We start from the raw sequence: 9,711 nt of genomic DNA, 5'->3' as shown, positions 1-9,711 counted from the left end.
CCTACGTTATACTTATGTACCCCTAATCTGCTGCCCCTAACACCGCCGACCCCTGTATTATATCTATTAACCCCTAACTTGCCCCCCACAACGTCGCCGCAAGCTACTTAAAATAATTAACCCCTAATCTTCCGACCGCTAATCGTCGCCACCTACGTTATCCCTATGTACCCCTAATCTGCTACCCCTAACATCGCCGACCCCTATGTTATATTTATTAACCCCTAATCTGCCCCCCACAACGTCGCCGACACCTACCTACACTTATTAACCCCTAATCTGCCGAGCGGACCTGAGCGCTACTATAATAAAGTTATTAACCCCTAATCCGCCTCACTAACCCTATCATAAATAGTATTAACCCCTAATCTGCCCTCCCTAACATCGCCGACACCTACCTTCAATTATTAACCCCTAATCTTCCGATCGGAGCTCACCGCTATTCTAATAAATGTATTAACCCCTAAAGCTAAGTCTAACCCTAACACTAACACCCCCCTAAGTTAAATATAATTTTTATCTAACGAAATAAATTAACTCTTATTAAATAAATAATTCCTATTTAAAGCTAAATACTTACCTGTAAAATAAATCCTAATATAGCTACAATATAATTTATAATTATATTATAGCTATTTTAGGATTAATATTTATTTTACAGGCAACTTTGTAATTATTTTAACCAGGTACAATAGCTATTAAATAGTTAAGAACTATTTAATAGTTACCTAGTTAAAATAATAACAAATTTACCTGTAAAATAAATCCTAACCTAAGATATAATTAAACCTAACACTACCCTATCAATAAAATAATTAAATAAACTACCTACAATTACCTACAATTAACCTAACACTACACTATCAATAAATTAATTAAACACAATTGCTACAAATAAATAAAATTAAATAAACTATCTAAAGTACAAAAAATAAAAAAGAACTAAGTTACAGAAAATAATAAAATATTTACAAACATAAGAAAAATATTACAACAATTTTAAACTAATTACACCTACTCTAAGCCCCCTAATAAAATAACAAAGCCCCCCAAAATAAAAAATTCCCTACCCTATTCTAAAATACAAATATTACAAGCTCTTTTACCTTACCAGCCCTGAACAGGGCCCTTTGCGGGGCATGCCCCAAGAATTTCAGCTCTTTTGCCTGTAAAAAAAAACATACAATACCCCCCCCCAACATTACAACCCACCACCCACATACCCCTAATCTAACCCAAACCCCCCTTAAATAAACCTAACACTACCCCCCTGATGATCTTCCTACCTTGTCTTCACCATGCCAGGTTCACCGATCCGTCCTGGCTCCAAGATCTTCATCCAACCCAAGCGGGGGCTAGACATCCACTGAAGAAGTCCAGAAGAGGGTCCAAAGTCTTCCTCCTATCCGGCAAGAAGAGGACATCCGGACCGGCAAACATCTTCTCCAAGCGGCATCTTCTATCTTCTTCCATCCGATGACGACCGGCTCCATCTTGAAGACCTCCAGCGCGGATCCATCCTCTTCTTCCGACGACTAGACGACGAATGACGGTTCCTTTAAGGGACGTCATCCAAGATGGCGTCCCTCGAATTCCGATTGGCTGATAGGATTCTATCAGCCAATCGGAATTAAGGTAGGAATTTTCTGATTGGCTGATGGAATCAGCCAATCAGAATATAGTTCAATCCGATTGGCTGATCCAATCAGCCAATCAGATTGAGCTCGCATTCTATTGGCTGTTCCGATCAGCCAATAGAATGCGAGCTCAATCTGATTGGCTGATTGGATCAGCCAATCGGATTGAACTTGATTCTGATTGGCTGATTCCATCAGCCAATCAGAAAATTCCTACCTTAATTCCGATTGGCTGATAGAATCCTATCAGCCAATCGGAATTCGAGGGACGCCATCTTGGATGACGTCCCTTAAAGGAACCGTCATTCGTCGTCTAGTCGTCGGAAGAAGAGGATGGATCCGCGCTGGAGGTCTTCAAGATGGAGCCGGTCGTCATCGGATGGAAGAAGATAGAAGATGCCGCTTGGAGAAGATGTTTGCCGGTCCGGATGTCCTCTTCTTGCCGGATAGGAGGAAGACTTTGGACCCTCTTCTGGACTTCTTCAGTGGATGTCTAGCCCCCGCTTGGGTTGGATGAAGATCTTGGAGCCAGGACGGATCGGTGAACCTGGCATGGTGAAGACAAGGTAGGAAGATCATCAGGGGGGTAGTGTTAGGTTTATTTAAGGGGGGTTTGGGTTAGATTAGGGGTATGTGGGTGGTGGGTTGTAATGTTGGGGGGGGGTATTGTATGTTTTTTTTTACAGGCAAAAGAGCTGAAATTCTTGGGGCATGCCCCGCAAAGGGCCCTGTTCAGGGCTGGTAAGGTAAAAGAGCTTGTAATATTTGTATTTTAGAATAGGGTAGGGAATTTTTTATTTTGGGGGGCTTTGTTATTTTATTAGGGGGCTTAGAGTAGGTGTAATTAGTTTAAAATTGTTGTAATATTTTTCTTATCTTTGTAAATATTTTATTATTTTCTGTAACTTAGTTCTTTTTTATTTTTTGTACTTTAGATAGTTTATTTAATTTTATTTATTTGTAGCAATTGTGTTTAATTAATTTATTGATAGTGTAGTGTTAGGTTAATTGTAGGTAATTGTAGGTAGTTTATTTAATTATTTTATTGATAGGGTAGTGTTAGGTTTAATTATATCTTAGGTTAGGATTTATTTTACAGGTAAATTTGTTATTATTTTAACTAGGTAACTATTAAATAGTTCTTAACTATTTAATAGCTATTGTACCTGGTTAAAATAATTACAAAGTTGCCTGTAAAATAAATATTAATCCTAAAATAGCTATAATATAATTATAATTTATATTGTAGCTATATTAGGATTTATTTTACAGGTAAGTATTTAGCTTTAAATAGGAATCATTTATTTAATAAGAGTTAATTTATTTCGTTAGATAAAAATTATATTTAACTTAGGGGGGTGTTAGGGTTAGACTTAGCTTTAGGGGTTAATACATTTATTAGAATAGCGGTGAGCTCCGGTCGGCAGATTAGGGGTTAATAATTGAAGGTAGGTGTCGGCGATGTTAGGGAGGGCAGATTAGGGGTTAATACTATTTATGATAGGGTTAGTGAGGCGGATTAGGGGTTAATAACTTTATTATAGTAGCGCTCAGGTCCGCTCGGCAGATTAGGGGTTAATAAGTGTAGGCAGGTGTCGGCGACGTTGTGGGGGGCAGATTAGGGGTTAATAAATATAACATAGGGGTCGGCGATGTTAGGGCAGCAGATTAGGGGTACATAGGGATAACGTAGGTGGCGGCGGTTTACGGAGCGGCAGATTAGGGGTTAAAAGTGTAATGCAGGGGTCAGCGATAGCGGGGGCGGCAGATTAGGAGTTAATAAGTGTAAGGTTAGGGGTGTTTAGACTCGGGGTACATGTTAGGGTGTTAGGTGCAGACGTAGGAAGTGTTTCCCCATAGGAAACAATGGGGCTGCGTTAGGAGCTGAACGCTGCTTTTTTGCAGGTGTTAGGTTTTTTTTCAGCTCAAACAGCCCCATTGTTTCCTATGGGAGAATCGTGCACGAGCACGTTTTTGAGGCCGGCCGCGTCCGTAAGCAACTCTGGTATCGAGAGTTGCATTTGCGGTAAAAATGCTCTACGCTCCTTTTTTGGAGCCTAACGCAGCATTTGTTTGAACTCTCGATACCAGAGTTAAATTTATGGTGCGGCCAGAAAAAAACCCGCGGAGCGTTAACAGCCCTTTTACCGCCGAACTCTAAATCTAGGCCTTAGATTGGAAGAGCATCACACACTTGGAATGCAATTATTTCTTACAATTTTGAGAAGGTGCCAATAATTTTGTCCAGTCCATTTTTATAGTTTTGCGTGGAATGTGTCAGATTTGGCTTTTTTCTCTCCACTTTTTTATGTCATACTAATACAAACAAATTATATAAACATGAGAATGCCTAAACATTTGTAATTGCAACAATTTTCTGGGTGAAGTGGTGCATTATCTGACAGAAATGCAGGGGTGCCAATATTTTTGACCACGACTGTATGTATATATGTATGTGTGTGTGTATATGTGTATATGTTTATGTGTGTATATATATATATATATATATGTGTGTGTATATATATATATATATATATATATATATATATATATATATATATATATATATATATATATATATATATCTCATACACACCTGGGTCCGGGTCCTGTTCAGTGCTGTTGTGGCAGCACCCCTGCTAGCATTTATCTATTGTTTAATGTCCCTTTTAATGGGAACATTTTTTTTTTTTAATATATATTATTTTCCCTAAAACCCTGAATAAATGACATTACAAAATGTCATGTGGTTTCCATGCAAAGATGAAAGCTTTTTTTTTAACAGAAATTTACTTGCACGTTTAGTGCTGTTCTATTTGAGTACAGTACATGGCGTGAATTACAGGGCACGTTTATTTGTTATTTCTTTTTAATAGGTTTCACACATTTTGGTGCACATTGTACTTTTTTTTATCTTTTTGAATATAGCTGTATATGTTTAACCTCTTTGTTGTGGGTTTAGTATTTAATTCTTTATATATTAATACTACTAAGCTTCGTATGCTAAATATGACATTGGTTGCTTAGTAGTTATTAGTAGCAGCTGGTTGATAACTTGTGACAAATGTCAAACTACCAATAATGGTTGTATGTTGAGATACGGCTGGAGGAAATTCCACTGGGATGTAGCTGATTTGAGCATTTCAAGTTGTGACTTGATTGTTGTCAAGTGACGAGCTGGCTCAGACTGAAGAAGATCTTAATTGGTAAACTAACTGGTCTCACAATTAGGTCAATAGGGATTAGGTTTCTGCACTAGAGATCTGCTCCTCTCCGGGAAGTAAAAGTGATCTGTAAACAGCCCTCATTCTACTGTGACAATAACCACTGGAACAGACTGAATGGCTGTGTGAATAATAATCCTTCTCTACAACTCCTTCCTTCTGTTAACGGAGCGCTCCTAAGACACACTGTTTATCTTCTGTTTAGTGTTTAGTTTCCTTGTGGGAAGGTGGCCAGAAAACTCCCAAGTCCTGTTAAAATGTGCAGGTGTAATGTACACAGGGAAGAGGAGCAATGAGGGGTAAATGTTATTTTTACTGTGTTTAAAAGGTATTTAGATGACTGAGAACTTGCTTTATGGATATGTGAGGCCTGTGAACGGCTCAGTTAGTTCAAGATGCAGTGCCCTTGCCATGGCAACAAAAGGGGGATGGGATGGAATATGTGGGGTTGAAACTAGGGCACATGTGTACTGCATAGAGGGTTTACAAGATGGCACACAAAGTAAAGCGTATTGTACAAGGGCGTTACATTGAAGGGTTTAGAAGATGGCACACAAAGTAAAGCGTATTGTACAAGGGCGTTACATAAAGGGTTTACAAGATGGCACACAAAGTAAAGAGTATTGTACAAGAGCGTTACATAAAGGGTTTACAAGATGGCACACAAAGTAAAGCGTATTGTACAAGGGCGTTACATAAAGGGTTTACAAGATGGCACACAAAGTAAAGCGTATTGTACAAGGGCGTTACATAAAGGGTTTACAAGATGGCACACAAAGTAAAGCGTATTGTACGAGAGCGTTACATAAAGGGTTTACAAGATGGCACACAAAGTAAAGCGTATTGTACGAGAGCGTTACATAAAGGGTTTACAAGATGGCACACAAAGTAAAGCGTATTGTACAAGGGCGTTACATAAAGGGTTTACAAGATGGCACACAAAGTAAAGAGTATGGCACAAGGGCGTTACATAAAGGGTTTACAAGATGGCACACAAAGTAAAGAGTATGGCACAAGGGCGTTACATAAAGGGTTTATAAGATGCTGCACAAATGACAAAATAAAGGTAAAGGAGCGATTTGTAAACAATTTACACTCCAGCAGGCAAATGGATAATTGGGAACAAAGTAAAGAAGAGAAATATTTGCAGTACACTGTTACTGTGTTGTAACATTTTATTTTTGCACAAACCCCTGCAGAGGTATTATATACATCAATGTTAGATTCTAGAGCAGCAATGCGCTACTGGGAGCTAGCTGAACACATGCGAGCCAATTACAAGAGGCATATTTGATTCAGACAGAGAATAAAATTACAAAAAAAGTTTTCCAATTTCTATTATCAAATTTGCTTTGTACCCATGGTATTCTTTGTTGAAGAGATACCTAAATAGGCATCTGGAGCACTACATGACAGTAAATAGTGCTGCCCGCTAGTGCTCTTGCAAATAAAAACATTTTTGCAAAGCTGCTGTCATATAGTGCTCCAGTCATCATAGACATGTGCACGCTCCTGAGCTTACGTCCTAAAGAACAAAGACAATTTGTTAATAGAAGTTAATTAGAAAGTTGTTTAGAATTGCTTGTTCTATCTGAATCATGAAAGGGAAAAAACGAGGGTCCATATCCCTTTAAAATTTTCAATATTTTTAGGAAGCTATTTTCTCCAACATAGGTGTGTCCGGTCCACGGCGTCATCCTTACTTGTGGGATATTCTCTTCCCCAACAGGAAATGGCAAAGAGCCCAGCAAAGCTGGTCACATGATCCCTCCTAGGCTCCGCCTTCCCCAGTCATTCTCTTTGCCGTTGCACAGGCAACATCTCCACGGAGATGGCTCAGAGTTTTTTGGTGTTTAAATGTAGTTTTTATTCTTCTATCAAGAGTTTGTTATTTTAAAATAGTGCTGGTATGTACTATTTACTCTGAAACAGAAAAGAGATGAAGATTTCTGTTTGTAAGAGGAAAATGATTTTAGCAACCGTTACTAAAATCGATGGCTGTTTCCACACAGGACTGTTGAGAGGAATTAACTTCAGTTGGGGGAAACAGTGAGCAGACTTTGGCTGCTTGAGGTATGACACATTTCTAACAAGACTTGGTAATGCTGGAAGCTGTCATTTTCCCTATGGGATCCGGTAAGCCATTTTCTTAATTTTCAATATAAGAATAAAAGGGCTTTACAAGGGCTTTAAAGACTGGTAGACATTTTTCTGGGCCAAAACGATTACTTTATAAGCATATTTAATGGTTTATAACTTTGGAGAGTTATTTTAATCTTGGGAATTTTATTAAAAAAAACGGCAGGCACTGTATTGGACACCTTTTTCACTGGGGGCCTTTTCTAGTCATAGGCAGAGCCTCATTTTCGCGCCACTAATGCGCAGTTGTTTTTGAGAAGAAAGGCATGCAGATGCATGTGTGAGGAGCTCAGATCCACTGAAAAAGCTTATCGAAGGCGTCATTTGGTATCGTATTCCCCTCTGGGCTTGGTTGGGTCTCAGCAAAGCAGATACCAGGGACTGTATAGGGGTTAAATGTAAAAACGGCTCCGGTTCCGTTATTTTAAGAGCTAAAGCTTTCAAATTTGGTGTGCAATACTTTTAAGGCTTTATGACACTGTGGTGAAATTTTGGTGAATTTTGAACATTTCCTTCATACTTTTGCGTATATTCAGTAAAAAAGTGTGTTCAGTTTAAAATTTAAAGAGACAGTAACGGTTTTATTTTAAAACGTTTTTTGTGCTTTGTTATCAAGTTTATGCCTATTAACATGTCTGAACTATCAGATAGACGATGTTCTGTATGTTCGGAAGCCAAGGTTCCTCTCCATTTAAATACATGTGATGAATGTGACAAACAAAGTAGGGACAATGATGCCACTGATAATAATGTTGCCCAAAATGATTCCTTAAGTGAGGGGAGTAAGCATGGTACTGCATCATCTCCTTCTATGTCTACACCAGTCTTGCCCACTCAGGAGGTCCCTAGTGAATCTAGTGCGCCAATCCTCCTTACTATGCAACAATTAACGGCTGTAATGGATAATTCTATTAAAAACATTTTAGCCAAAATGCCCACTTATCAGCGAAAGCGCGACTGCTCTGTTTTAGATACTGTAGAGCATGAGGACGCTGATGATAATGGTTCTGACATGCCCTTACACCAGTCTGAAGGGGCTAGGGAGGTTTTGTCTGAGGGAGAAATTTCAGATTCAGGAAAAATTTCTCAACAAGCTGAACCTGATGTTATTACATTTAAATTGGAACATCTCCGCGCTCTGCTTAAGGAGGTGTTATCTACTCTGGATGATTGTGACAATTTGGTCATTCCAGAGAAATTATGTAAGATGGACAGGTTCCTAGAGGTCCCGGTGCCCCCCGAAGCTTTTCCTATACCCAAGCGGGTGGCGGACATTGTAAATAAAGAATGGGAAAGGCCCGGCATACCTTTTGTCCCTCCCCCTATATTTAAGAAATTATTTCCTATGGTCGACCCCAGGAAGGACTTATGGCAGACAGTCCCCAAGGTCGAGGGGGCGGTTTCTACTCTAAACAAACGCACCACTATCCCTATAGAAGATAGTTGTGCTTTCAAAGATCCTATGGATAAAAAATTAGAGGGTTTGCTTAAAAAGATGATTGTTCAGCAAGGTTACCTTCTACAACCAATTTCATGCATTGTTCCTGTCACTACAGCAGCGTGTTTCTGGTTCGAAGAACTAGAAAAGTCGCTCAATAAACAATCTTCTTATGAGGAGGTTATGGACAGAGTTCAAGCACTTAAATTGGCTAACTCTTTTACCTTAGACGCCACTTTGCAATTAGCTAGATTAGCGGCGAAAAATTCAGGTTTTGCTATTGTGGCGCGCAGAGCGCTTTGGCTAAAGTCTTGGTCAGCGGATGTGTCCTCCAAGAACAAATTGCTTAACATCCCTTTCAAGGGGAAAACGCTGTTTGGCCCTGACTTGAAAGAGATTATTTCAGACATCACTGGGGGAAAGGGCCACGCCCTTCCTCAGGATAGGTCTTTTAAGGCTAAAAATAAAACAAATTTTCGTCCCTTTCGCAGAAACGGACCAGCCTCAAATTCTACATCCTCTAAGCAAGAGGGTAATTCTTCTCAAACCAAGCCAGCCTGGAGACCGATGCAAGGCTGGAACAAAGGTAAGCAGGCCAAGAAGCCCGCTACCGCTACCAAGACAGCATGAGATGCTGGCCCCCGATCCGGGACCGGATCTGGTGGGGGGCAGACTCTCTCTCTTCGCTCAGGCTTGGGCAAGAGATGTTCAGGATCCTTGGGCGCTAGAAATAGTTTCTCAAGGTTATCTCCTGGAATTCAAGGAACTACCCCCAAGGGGAAGGTTCCACAGGTCTCAATTGTCTTCAGACCAAATAAAAAGACAGGCATTCTTACATTGTGTAGAAGACCTGTTAAAAATGGGAGTGATTCATCCTGTTCCATTAGGAGAACAAGGGATGGGGTTTTACTCCAATCTGTTCATAGTTCCCAAAAAAGAGGGAACATTCAGGCCAATTTTGGATCTCAAGATCCTAAACAAATTTCTCAAGGTCCCATCGTTCAAGATGGAAACCATTCGGACAATTCTTCCTACCATCCAGGAAGGTCAATTCATGACCACGGTGGATTTAAAGGATGCGTATCTACATATTCCTATCCACAAGGAACATCATCGGTTCCTAAGATTCGCCTTTCTGGACAAGCATTACCAGTTTGTGGCACTTCCATTCGGACTAGCCACTGCTCCAAGAATTTTCACAAAGCTACTAGGGTCCCTTCTAGCGGTGCTAAGGCCAAGGGGCATTGCAGTAGTACCCTACTTGGACGACATA

At 39.8% G+C, this 9,711-nt stretch overlaps 1 protein-coding gene across 3 annotated transcripts in view; it reads left to right on the top strand.

Moving 5' to 3' along the window:
- Positions 1-9,711, top strand: part of DAAM1 (dishevelled associated activator of morphogenesis 1) — a 427,341-nt gene that overhangs the window by 162,473 nt on the left and 255,157 nt on the right. The window lies entirely within an intron of this gene.

The sequence above is a fragment of the Bombina bombina genome, chromosome 1 (assembly GCF_027579735.1).
Source record: "Bombina bombina isolate aBomBom1 chromosome 1, aBomBom1.pri, whole genome shotgun sequence".
Classification (NCBI taxonomy): Eukaryota; Metazoa; Chordata; class Amphibia; order Anura; family Bombinatoridae; genus Bombina; species Bombina bombina.
The sequence above is the reverse complement of the archived record's forward strand: the minus strand, read 5'-3'. Positions and strand labels throughout refer to the sequence as shown.